Raw genomic sequence first — 13010 nt, 5'->3', positions numbered from 1 at the left:
AATTATGGTCATTTGTTTGAGTTTAGTCCTCACTATGAGAAATAGACTGCAAAAATCCTGCCTCTCTGCTACGTGTGTAAAAATGGCTGCACCTGTTTTGGCGGGAAAAAGTAGACAGCCTCTCTGATTGGTGGATTCAAATTTAGCAGCTCCCAGGCTGCTTGACTGACCTACAAACTTGCTTCTCTCTCTTTCTGTGTGTGTGTTTGTGTGTGTGTGTGTGTGTGTGTGTGACAGAGAGAGAGAGAGAGAGAGAGAAAGAGAGAGAGAGAGAGAAAGCCTTTTAATATAGTATTTGTGCTTAATATAGTATTTCTGCTAAATTATAGTATTTCTGCTTTTTATAGTATTTCTGCTTTTTATAGTATTTCTGCTAAATTATAGTATTTGTGCTTAATATAGTATTTGGGCTTAATATAGTATTTCTGCTAAATTATAGTATTTCTGCTTTTTATAGGATTTGTGCTTAATATAGTATTTCTGCTAAATTATAGTATTTCTTCTAAATTATAGTATTTCTGCTTTTTATAGGATTTCTGCTTTTTATAGTATTTCTGCTTTTTATAGTATTTCTGCTTTTAATAGTGCTTGTGCTTTTTATAGTATTTGTGCTTAATATAGTATTTGTGCTTAATATAGTATTTCTGCTAAATTATAGTATTTCTGCTTTTTATAGTATTTGTGCTAAATGATAGTATTTCTGCTTTTTATAGTATTTCTGCTAAATTATAGTATTTCTGCATTTTATAGTATTTCTGCATTTTATAGGATTTGTGCTTAATATAGTATTTCTGCTTAATATAGTATTTCTGCTAAATTATAGTATTTCTGCTTTTTATAGTATTTCTGCATTTTATAGGATTTGTGCTTAATATAGTATTTCTGCTAAATTATAGTATTTCTGCTTAATATAGTATTTCTGCTAAATTATAGTATTTCTGCTTTTTATAGTATTTCTGCATTTTATAGGATTTGTGCTTAATATAGTATTTCTGCTTAATATAGTATTTCTGCTAAATTATAGTATTTCTGCTAAATTATAGTATTTCTGCTTTTTATAGGATTTCTGCTTTTTATAGTATTTCTGCTTTTTATAGTATTTGTGCTTTTTATAGTATTTCTGCTTAATATAGTATTTGTGCTTAATATAGTATTTCTGCTAAATTATAGTATTTCTGCTTTTTATAGGATTTGTGCTTAATATATGTCAGGGTTCTGGGTCTGAGCAACCCAGGATCCCTGAGCAGTTATGGACTAGTTATATCTTATGTATTTTTGGTGTTACTTCCCCTTTTGCTCTATGCTTGTACATATGTGGAGACGCTTGTTAAATTCCCCTGGTTGGTGGACTCCCTCAATCCAGTTGTCCTGGACTTCCTGCTTTCCACCCTCCACCTCCACTCTCCTCCTCAGGGTGCTCACCGGCCCGGACCGCTGGTGGATTCACAGCCTGAGATGCCGGCCCCGACGTCTACACGGAAACGACGTTCGCGCCGCCGGCTTTCCTCACCGCAGCCTAATCCACGAACTTCTCAAGAGTCGGCTGTGGTGAGTAGTACGGACAATTTTCCATTTCCCTCACCATCTGTGTTTGTGTCTGCAGTGGACGAGCCGACAGCGCAGGTAACATCACCTCGGTCAGAGGTCTCCACACCACTCGCTGCTTCAACATCTGCAGCTGTGGCACCGCCGTCATCTCATCCGCCTGCAGTCACCCTTCTGCCATCTTCTTCACCGGCTGCTACGTCGCCACCCGGACCTGCCCTGCCCGAGCAGGAGCTCGGCGAGCCGGAGGAGCTCGCACTGCCCGAGCAGGAGCTCGGCGAGCCGGAGGAGCTCGCCCTGCCCGAGCAGGAGCTCGGCGAGCCGGAGGAGTTTGGCGAGCAGGAGCTCGGCGAGCAGGTGGAGCCAGCGCCGCTGCCGGAGGAGCTCGGCGAGCCGGTGGAGCCAGCGCCGCTGCTCGGCGAGCAGGAGAAGCCAGCGCCGCTGCTCGGCGAGCAGGAGAAGCCAGCGCCGCTGCTCGGCGAGCAGGTGCAGCCCGCGCCGGAGCTCGGCGAGCGGGAGGAGCCGCAGTCGGGGGAGCTCAGCGAGCAGGAGAGCGACGAGCAGGAGACCCCGCGCTGCCACCGAAGGAGCTCGGAGGTCCGGAGAGACCCGCTCAGCCAGAACTGGAGGTCAGTGTGCCGGAGGGACCTCCACGCCATCCATGTCCAGCGCATCCACGTCAGCGACCAGCGCTTCATAGGCCATGTGCCACTCCTCGCTGTTGCTCACCGGAGCAGCGCCGCCGCCACTGGACCCGGGGCGGGCCGCCTGGGGAGCAGCGCCGCCGCCACTGGATCCGGGGCAGGCCACCGGAACCGCTTTGCCGCTACTGCCGGACCTCTGGCAGGCCGCCGGATGTACGGCGCCGCCACCTCTGGACGCGTGGCAAGCCACCGGAGCTGCAGTTTCGCCGCCACTTTATCAGTGGCAGGCCCTCGGGACTGTTTTGCCGCTGCTGCCGGACACATGGCCGCCCGCCGGAGCTGCAACGCTGCCCCCACAGGACTCGAGGTCGGCCGCCTGAAGCGTCCTACTGCCATCACGGGACCCGAGGTAGGCCGCCTGAGACTGTTTTGTGGCGTTTTTCTTTTTTTTTCGCCGCTGCGGGATGCGTGGTCTGACTTTGGGACTGTGACCTGGGAGGGTTTGTTGTTTGTTGTTTTTGCTTGTTTTGGTTCTGGCCCTCCGTCTTGGACCCCCCGCCAACCGCCCTGGGTTGGTTGTGGTTTTGTTTTTGTTTTGGGGTCGTCGGGTGCCGACCCTTAGAGAGGGGGTACTGTCAGGGTTCTGGGTCTGAGCTTGGTTAGTGTGTGTGTATGCCCGCGATTGTATGTGTCCTGACGGCTGCTTCTATTGTGTCCCCAGGAGAGGGGTGGAGTGCCAGACAGCAGCCAGCACGGGGAGTGCTGAGACACGGGAGCGGAGAGCACAAACACTGGGAGAAGACACGACACGGGAGTCTGGGGAAAGCACGGGAATTTATTGTTGTTATTTCCACACACTGTAAATAAACGCACTGTTTATACACAGAGCACCGCGCCTGGGTCCTCCTTCCCCACACCCCCCACGGTTTGCCATGCCATACCGTGACAATATAGTATTTGTGCTTAATATAGTATTTGTGCTTAATATAGTATTTCTGCTAAATTATAGTATTTCTACTATATTATATTTTTCTTTCTAAATATAGCATTTCTGCTATATAATTGTATTTCTGCTATGTTATAATATTTGTGCTAAACCAGAGTATTTGTGCTGAAACATAGTATTTCTGTCAAATTATAGTATTTCTGCTTTTTATTGTATTTCTGCTTTTTATAGGATTTGTGCTTAATAAAGTATTTGTGCTTAATATAGTATTTGTGCGCAGTAGCGGTTTTTGATACGGGCGACACGGGCTGTTGCCCGGGGCGGCATAACGGGCATCGGCAAAAAAAAATAAAAAATTGCTCGTACTCATGCTACCCCACATCAGCCAGCGCATATTGGGAATGTCATAGGCACCGATCGGTTTTCTATCGCTCATTTGCTGGGAGTAAGGACGCCCTCCGTTTGTGAGGTGCGCCTGCTGCTTGCGGCACAGGGAGGAGAGGGCGGGGCAGCGGGGGATTCTCTGGCTGGCTGGAGCGGCATCTAATAACCAACTCGCAAAATAATAATAATAAAAACAAAACAACAAACACGAAAATACCAGACATTATGATACAGACTTATAATTTGCGCCAATGTTTTTTCGAAATTCTATACGCGAAAAGTGAGCGCGAGAGCCCTCGGTATGCCTGCTCGCTGCTGAAGTCAAAGTAAACTTTATTGTCATCTCCGCCACATACAGTCCAGTATATAGAGAGACGAGATGACCAGTTACAGCAGTGCAAGTAAACAAACAATAAATATAAGAAGAGTAAGAAAATCAATAACATCAATAACAATTGAAAATTTATAATTTACAGTTTGATTATTTAAAGTCTTACACACAACCCATCGAAAGGGGAGGGGGGCCTGCTGCTTCCAAATAGAACACATTTCATTCATAATGTTGTAAATCCAAGCCCATTATGTATTCATGATTTGAATCCTGGGTTGTGTGAAATCCCAGAAATAAACCCTAGACAAAGTGAATCTGTGAACTAAGGTGTAGGTCTATTAGGTTATGTTGTGGCGATCCTCGAGTTGGGGGATTTGTGTTCATACTGGAGTGCAAAATTAAAACCAATGTAAGATGGACAAGAAAAGTTCAAAGCCATCAGGTCCTCAGTTTAGAAAAAATAGAAAAGAAGAGGAGGAGAAACAAGCAAAAGATGCAGGTAAGCAGATGTGTCATTGGATAATGGCAGGTCATCCTGAAACAATCAGGATCAGAATCAGAATACTTTATTAATAATGAATAATAATAATAATAATGGATTGGATTTATATAGCGCTTATCAAGGCACCCAAAGCGCTTTACAATGGCACTATTCATTCACTCTCGCATTAACACACTGGTGGAGGCAAGCTACGGTTGTAGCCACAGCTGCCCTGGGGTTATGTATGGTATGGTTCCGACAACAGTTTTATGTTAATGTATAATCCTTAATATGTTTTATATGTGTGTGTGTGTGTGTGTGGGGGGGGGGGTGGGGGGTGGGGGGGTGGAAGGAGGGCGCCAGAGGGAGTGTTCGCCCGGGGCGCCAAACAGGCTAGGACCGCCACTGTTTGTGCGTTTTATAGTATTTCTGCCTTTTATATTATTTGTGCTTAATATAGTATTTGTGCGTTTTATAGTATTTCTGCTTTTTATAGTATTCTGTCTGGTGAACTCTATCACCAGCTCTTTGGTGTTGGTGTTCAGGAGAAGAGCCTTCTAATAATATTTATTCAACTTATAGAATTAAAGTTCTGCTAGTTTTTTTCTGTAGCAAATAAATATTGTATAAAATATTTAACATTTTTAATGTTTACAATGCCCATTGTGTGTAATACTGTAATTTCCTACTACCCGTGAACGCCTCATCTTTTACCTGACTGGCTGACATCCGCCTCTCTGCACACTTTGTTGAGTCCGCTCTCGGTAAGTGCTGCTGTTCTGCTTCTCCTCTCCTCTCCTAAATGTCTATACTCTGTTTGCGCGATTTAACGAGTTCTTGTTGGTGATTTATAAAGCCAGCCGAGGTATAACTCATATTAAAGTAACACAATGGTTGCTTTTTAGTGGAGAATTGTCATTTTTGTATGTAAAAGCAGTGTTTGATGAGCTAACGCTAACAACCCAATGCTAACCCCTAGCGCTCTTATGAGCCCAGTGTGAAATGAAGATAATTCATTTGACTGTAAACCACGGTTATTGTGTTGTTTTATTAATTACATTTGGTGTGTTCCTGTTTTTCAGTCTGTTAAATAAGGTGCAGTTAGCTCTCTTCACAAATCAGTTGGTTAAAACAGCCTCATTCTTTAGGCTGTAACGTTTTTAACGAACCCTATAGATTCAGTTTCGGCTGTCGGCAAGATCAAAGGAGCCATTTTACCGCCTTTGACCGAACACGGGAGAAAAAGAGTCACCTTTGTCCAGGTCTTGTGGGTTAATTAAGAGAAAGGAGGGAGGGAGAAACTGACGATTAAACATAGGCTATGTCCCCACATACAGGGGTATTTTTGAAAACTGAGATTTTCCGTTTTCGTTTTAAAAAACAATCCCGTCCACACGTAAATGCAGAAATGAAGGAAAACGCTGCTGGCAACATGCCAAAGCAACAGATGGCGATATATTCCTAACCTGTAGAAATGTTGGCCAATCAGAAGTCTAGAAGCCTCGGTGGGAAATGGCAAACAAAGATGGGGCATAAAAGCAGAACCGAGTCATATGTGTGGGGGGACAGTAACTGTGTGTATATGTAAGCATTTAAACACTGCAGCGAGTACAATTAACAGTATTGTAGAAATGCATTTCACCGAAATAATAACGTGGCGCACAGTGTGACGTCAAAAAAAGGCGCTGCTGCGTTTTCTCCGTTTTCCTGTCCACACATAAATGCAAAAATGGAGTTTTCAAAAATATTCTGGCAAGCGTTTTTAGAAATCTCTGTTTTCAGTCACCGAAAACGCCGTTTAAGTGTGGACGAAAGGTGCAAACGCATAGAAAAATCTCCGTTTTCAAAAGTACCCGTGTACATGTGGACATAGCCCAAGAATAATAGGAACACCTAAACAGGAGACTTTAATTTGTAAGAACTGTTTAACAAAGGCTTGTTTGTGCCAACCTAAATCTGCAGCACAGTTTAAATTCTCACTTTGTGGAAAATTAATGAAATAAACATCAGCCCACCTTCACATAAATAAAATATGGCAGTATATTATTATTAGTATGGTACATAGATATTTATTTTAAAACTACAGCATATTTAATGATACTATGTGCAGTTGATAATATTTTAGGAAGTTGAATTTGAATGCAGACCACCTTAAACATTAAAGCCTTAAAAATATATCGTGCAGTTTTTCATGTATGAGTGTTATTGCAATCTTAAATGAGATGTAGACCAAAGAAAACAGAGGAGAGTTGTTGTTTGTATTCCAGCTGTAGTAAACAAAGAAGTTTAGTGAATCTTTTTGACAACAGAGAGTGATGCAGTATTGATGCTAATTTGAGTTTTCTGATCCTGTATTTTTGCTCGTTGTCTTTTGTTACACAGAGTGAAATAGAAGCTTGGTTTTGCCTGTGCTGGTAAGTAAACAGTGATTGTAACTGAAGCAATATGAAATTGGGATTGTGTAACATGTTTAGAAATTTACATACAATAGTTTGGCTTTTTGTGATATCTTGCCATTTGCTCAGTGACAAAAACACATTTAGGATTTATAAGCAGTAAAGCCCCCCCACTAGACCTCTGAGTGTCCCTAAAAATGTCCCTGAAGTTTAATAGGCCATTTATGTCTAATTTTAATTTTAAAGGCTTATCAAAGCATTTCTGTAGTAATTAATGTTTTTATTACACATGTTAAGGCCATTTGAGACTCTGCAATTAAATTTTGCCCTCTTTAGACTAAAATGAGTTCATTTTGTCTGAGGTACAGTGCTGGGAAAAGTCTTTCTTCCTTGCAGATTTATTTTGTTCATGCTTTTTTGTCACATGTTTCAAATCATCTAACAGGGATGATATGAATAAATACAAAAAAGCATTTTTAAAGTGATGATTTCACGTATGAAGCAGAGAAAACCAAACCAGAGCTATCTGTTCTAATGTGAGAACATGCTGGTCTCTAATACCCAGCTGTGGAAGCCCTGATACGAAGAACTACCATCAAGCATTTATAGTATCAAGTATCATTTGTGATTGTTGCATGCTTTGAAACTATGATGTTATCATTTGATCAAGTGTGCAGTGCGAGCAAATCATTGCTTGTGGTATCTGCTGTGTTATGTAATAGCACCAAAGTATTAGAGCTTTACGTTAATGAGGAATTTTTGTGGCTTACTGCAGATGGATAAAACGACACATCACTTTAGTAAAGACAGAAATCTTTAATAAGGTGCAGAAAGAGAAGATGGGGTGTTTATAGTAAAGCTGTTGTAAACAAAGAATTTAACAGATTCTTTTTCACTACAGATTGTGATGCAGTATTGACTCTGATGCTGATTTCAGTTGCCTGATTCTGTATTTTTGTTCTTTTGTTACACAGAGTGAAACAGAACTTCGGTTTTGCCTTTGCTGGTAAGTAAGCAGCAATTGTAACTGCAGTAATATGACATTGTCACTGTGTAACATGTTTAGCAGCTTACCTAACGTAGTTTGGTTTTTGTGACATTACCATTTACTGATGGGAAAAAACAAATGGTCAGAATTTATACCTTGTAGCAGCAAAGGCCCCACACATGACCTCTGACTGTCCCTGAAGTTTAACAGGCCATTTATGTCTGATTTTTATGTTTGAACACAAACAACTGTTTTTATACAGTTGTTATACAGTATATTTATACAGAACACGAACAACTGTTTTTATACAGTTGTTCGTGTTCTCCGTTTGTTTGTGGATTTACGTAGCAGACACAACTATGAACGCATTTTAGGTGAGTTAGTGTAAGTGGTAGCTTAAACACTTAAGAGCACCACAGTTGTTGATTTATATCTTCACTCATATTCTGCTTATGTATTACATTAAAGTCAGACCACTATAGAAGTATTTTTGCCTGAGTGAATAGAAGTGGTAGGTTAAACATTTAAGCAATAATAAAAAAAACTAAGAGAACCAGAGTTGTGAGTAGGCAATGTTGTGTATGTTAAAGCCTGTGTGTAATTTATATACACTAAGTTTAAATTAGTTTCTTAATAATTTGCTTGATACAATGTGTTTGAAAATTATATATAAAAGGGAAATATTGCAAAATACAAAAAGATTCCTGCCAACAGGTACAATGGAAGGACTTTTTATTATAATTTTTAAGAAATTTTAATTGCAAAAATGGTGTGCCACTGTTGTTACTATGACATGTCAAAATTTACATGTATTTTAGGATTTCAATATTCAGATCAGAACTAAAACCTGATGAGGTTTTCCGTTGATTATAATTTTTTTTGTTTGTTTGTTTGTTTTTAAATGGTATTCAACATTTTTCATCTGAAATGAGGTTAACAGTTGTGGTTTTTTTCACACTTTATTAAGCACTGACTTGTGATAGAAAATGATGGAGCTAAAAAGCCATAATCTGTACCAACAAATATTGCTGCCTCTTCTTTGCACTTCTGTAGTATGCATGCCTTTATTACACATGTTATTGCCATGTGAGACTCTGTAACTAAAGTTTGTCCTCTTTAGACTACAGTGAGTTCATAAAGGCTTGAAGAAATTGAGGATTTCACTAGTTATTTCACGTCACAGTAAATTGGATTGTGTGTGAAGAGGTTCAACAGTGTAAGTCATTAAACAGTGATCTGATGTGTTGTTTCCTTTCTCTAGGATACTGATCTGATCGTCTCAAGTCTGGTAAGTAAAGGTTTTGTCTGCGGTACAGTGCTGAGAAAGGTCTTTCTTCCTTGCAGATTTATTTTGTTTATGCTTTTTTCACATGTTTCAAATCATCTAACAAGGATGACCTGGATAAATACAAAAAGCAGTTTTAAAGTGATGATTTCATTTTTGAACCAGAACAACCTGGTCTAATGTAAAAACATGTTGGTCTCTAATACCCAGCTGTGGATGCCCTGATAGCAACAATTACCATCAAGCATTTACAGTAACTGGTAATGACTGGTTTACATCACTGGGGGATTTTGGTCCACTATAATTTCAGAATTGTCTTAATTAGATCCAAACAGGACAGGCAAAAAAAGAAAAGGAAAAAGTCGTAATTAAGGCCCAATATAGGGTTTTCAAGTCATACCAAGTATCTTAATTTCATTAAAGTCCAGACTGATTAGTTTACACCAAGAGTTTTGTTTCATTCATTCAATTGGACTTGCTTGTGTGCTTCAGATCAATTTCCTGCTGCAAATCCTAAGTGTGATTAAACTTAAGCTCAGGACCTGATGAGTTGATGGTCCTGAAGGTCCTGAAGTAGTAAAGGAACTCTGGGACATCACAGTAACAGCACCATGTTTGACTTTAATGCTGGTGTTTTTCTCTCACTATAGATGATTCAGTTTAGTGCAGTTAGTCAGCACAGCTCTTGGTTATCATCGAGATATTATTAGGCAACTTGTTTTTGCCTGTTCAGCTACAACATCTGTGAGGGTTTTTGTTTCTGGGGTCTCCAAATCCTTAGAAATCTCTTAGTAAACCTTTACAGAACTATATCTGTTTCACATTAGAGCAGCTCACGACTAGCAGTTTAGAGACAATTTCTGTATTCACATAGGGCAGGGGTCTCAAACTCCACTCTTCAAGGGCCAGTGTCCTGAAGCTTTTCCACGTGTCCCTGTTACAAAACACCTGAATAACATTTGTAGGTCATTAGTAAGAGTATAGAATTTGACTGTATGCTGAAGTGGCATCCCCTAAGACTACTAAAATTTAAGTAATTTAAGTGTTTGGAAAAATGTACTTCTAAAAGTACTTTCATTACATCATGTTCATTCACTCATGAGCTGCTATAAAATGAATCAAATGGCTGAATTACCACCTCAGCATGTAGTCAAGTTCTGTAGAGGTTTGCTAATGACCTACTAATGTTATTCAGGTGTGTTGCAACAGGGACACAGAAATGTTTCTGGACACCAGGCCTTAAGGACCAGAGTTTGAGACCACTGGTGGTAGGGCATTGTGGATTTCAAAAGCTTCTTCCCTTAAATCACTGCCTGAAAACTGCTTTTTGTAATTTGTCATAATGACTTGCAAAATATAGGTGGGATGAAAACATAAACATAAGAAATTTTATAGTGGCCTGATATTTTTATCAAGGCTGTTTTTTGAAAATAATCCTGGCCTAATTTACAAAAGATGAACTGTGTCTGAAAGTCATGTTTGTTTGTTTCTTTGTTTGTTTAAGAAATGTGGGAATCTCCAGCAAAGATCTTACATGCAACAGCTCAGATACAGCACTCATTTCTGTTCTTTTTATCATGAAATGATCTACAAAGAAATTATCATCATACTAAATTTTGCTAATTAGGCCTTAATATCAGCTATGATAAGTTTATCATAGATTTAGGGGAGTGCTTATTGCTGTGTGTCAAACATGCCCCAAATGTGACTGAAATATGTAGAAACTGCTGCGTAGAAACTAGCTGTCTCCAAATTTCTCATTTTGCCAAAATTCATACAGAGTAAATGGTTTACTTTTATGTTAATGGAACCCCAGATATTATGATATACTGTTGTCCCAAGCAAGTACACACAGACACAGGGATTTGAGAATTTTGGGGATTAAGGCACGTTTTATGTGGGATAAATGTAAGTTGAGTGGATCTGAAGTGTTTAAAGCAGGTGGCCTGAAACTGTCTGCTCTAACCTCAGTGTGTTGGTTTTGTTGGACCATATAATATTTACAGTAAGTGATTGTAGCAGCACATCTTGGTGTAAGTTTATAGACTTAGTTTATTGTTGTTAGTTTATTGTTTATTGTTGTAAAATACAGAACAATACACTCACTTTTTCAGTTCACTCCTCATCCACAAATCCATCAACTCTTCATGGGTTGATCAGTTTGAAATCTGCTTCATAAGCATGTCTCTTAGCACGTGCCAGGTCCTTGTACACACACCATAATGTTATGTTGAAGCACCGTAGAAATTACTCTGCGAGGGTCCTGACTATGGTAGCCATAATGCTCTGACAATACATCAAGCAGCGCAGCTTTGTAGCTTACAGAAGTCTTACTAAAATATTTGACAGAATTTTGAGCGCTGTGTACCACAGAAACCCCGTTCGAGGTCAGTAAGCATAACCAGAATCAATACACTAGGCACATTGTATATTTTTGAGAAAATGACAGGATTTTAGGTGTGCCATATAGTCTGAAGAATATGGTAAATCCAAGCATATTGGAAATACGACTAATTCCAGGCCTTTTGTGTCTTACAGGTGACCTGCTGCAGAAGATCCTCTCTCTCTATCATTATAAGCAATTCTGTCCATCCTATCACTCTCCCGACTCTATCTAATTTGACAGCCATTCTATCTTGTATCCCTCTATCTCTACTGCTCTATCTAATTTGACAGCCATTCTATCTTGTATCCCTCTATCCCTACTGCTCTATCTAATTTGACAGCCATTCCATCTTGTATCCCTCTATCTCTACTGCTCTATCTAATTTGAGAATCCCAGTTTTGAGAATCCAAGTTTTCAGAAATCCAAGTTACCAGTACTTGATCTATCTGTTACAGAATTCTGAGAGATCTCTGCTCTTACTGCTCCTTCTTTCCTGTCATTAAACTCTCACATTCAGTCATTTTGCTACAGTAGTAGAATTACAGTACAGTAGAACTTATAGTAGAAACTACTTACACAGCCCTACATTTGTCATTTTAATTTTGCATTAGACTTTGGAATTAACACTGCTAGTTTGGCTTACTTTGATCAATTATATAAAATATCACCTTTTTAAAAGTTTATTTGTAATAAGACAATCTGGTTATTTTGTAATACATACATTCAGATAAATAATAAATTAGATCCAAATACATTTTTCTAGTCTGTCTCATTGGCTATAACATTTGACTGCAAGTTTATAGTATTATTATTTAAGGACAAACCCATTTTGTCACTCAGTGTAAGTATTCAGTTAGTATTGTCATCGAGAAGCGCCTGAGGACCCAGACTTCCTGTTTCCTGACTGCTGCAGAACATCCAGCTGAAGAATCCTCATCGCCAGTCATCTTATCACCACACCACCAAAGCTCCATATATTTGATTTAAATTTTAGATATCTGAAAGATTTACATAAACTCCCTAAGAGCTAAGACTTTTATTATAGCCTGTTGATTTTTGAGATTTATTCTGCATATCATTTTACAGAAGTTGTATTTATTTACCAGTCTGGTTAAAAATATATAAGAAGTAAAATTATACCGTTTCTAAAAGAGCTACAATAAAACGGACCAAATTGTTTCCAGAGAACATTGAATTTCCTTTATTTTGAGTTTGGAGTACAAATCAGCTTTTTAACATCTGTTTATATATTCATAAAAAACATTTTAAAGTAGTATAATAGTACATTTCTCAGATTTAACAGTAACTTCAGGAGTTATACGTTTTTCTGTGTTTCAAGGTTGAGTTTTGTTTATATTTGTGTATAACCACATATAAGCTCCAGGTTGTACTTCAGCAAAATGCCAAGAAAAGGTCAAAGGTCGCAGTCCCAGAAGCTTAGACGTCAGAAGGAGAAAGAACAGGTGAATGTTTCTCAGAGCAGTGAGCAGGTAAAGGTGTGTGTTTCAACTTTTCCCAGCACAGAAGTGCAGAGCAGTGTTCAGACAGCCACAGTGTCTTATGCAGATGTGGTAAAGAGAGGTGTTCCCTCAGTGTCTGTCCCAGAGCCTGAAGTTATGCAGGT

At 39.7% G+C, this 13010-nt stretch overlaps 1 long non-coding RNA gene and 1 pseudogene across 1 annotated transcript; both read left to right on the top strand.

Moving 5' to 3' along the window:
- Positions 1-1260: 1260 nt before the first annotated feature.
- LOC148100168 (uncharacterized) lies at positions 1261-2680 on the top strand (annotated as a pseudogene).
- Positions 2681-5051: 2371 nt separating this feature from the next.
- Positions 5052-12594, top strand: LOC148100167 (uncharacterized). The gene is made up of 5 exons (XR_015719808.1): positions 5052-5095; positions 6714-6745; positions 7702-7733; positions 8977-9003; positions 11539-12594. It is a non-coding gene; the product is annotated as an uncharacterized LOC148100167 (long non-coding RNA).
- The last annotated feature ends 416 nt before the right edge of the window (positions 12595-13010 follow it).

The sequence above is a fragment of the Neolamprologus brichardi genome, chromosome 12 (assembly GCF_056152115.1).
Source record: "Neolamprologus brichardi isolate AB-2024 chromosome 12, ASM5615211v1, whole genome shotgun sequence".
Taxonomy (NCBI): Eukaryota; Metazoa; Chordata; class Actinopteri; order Cichliformes; family Cichlidae; genus Neolamprologus; species Neolamprologus brichardi.
The sequence above is the reverse complement of the archived record's forward strand: the minus strand, read 5'-3'. Positions and strand labels throughout refer to the sequence as shown.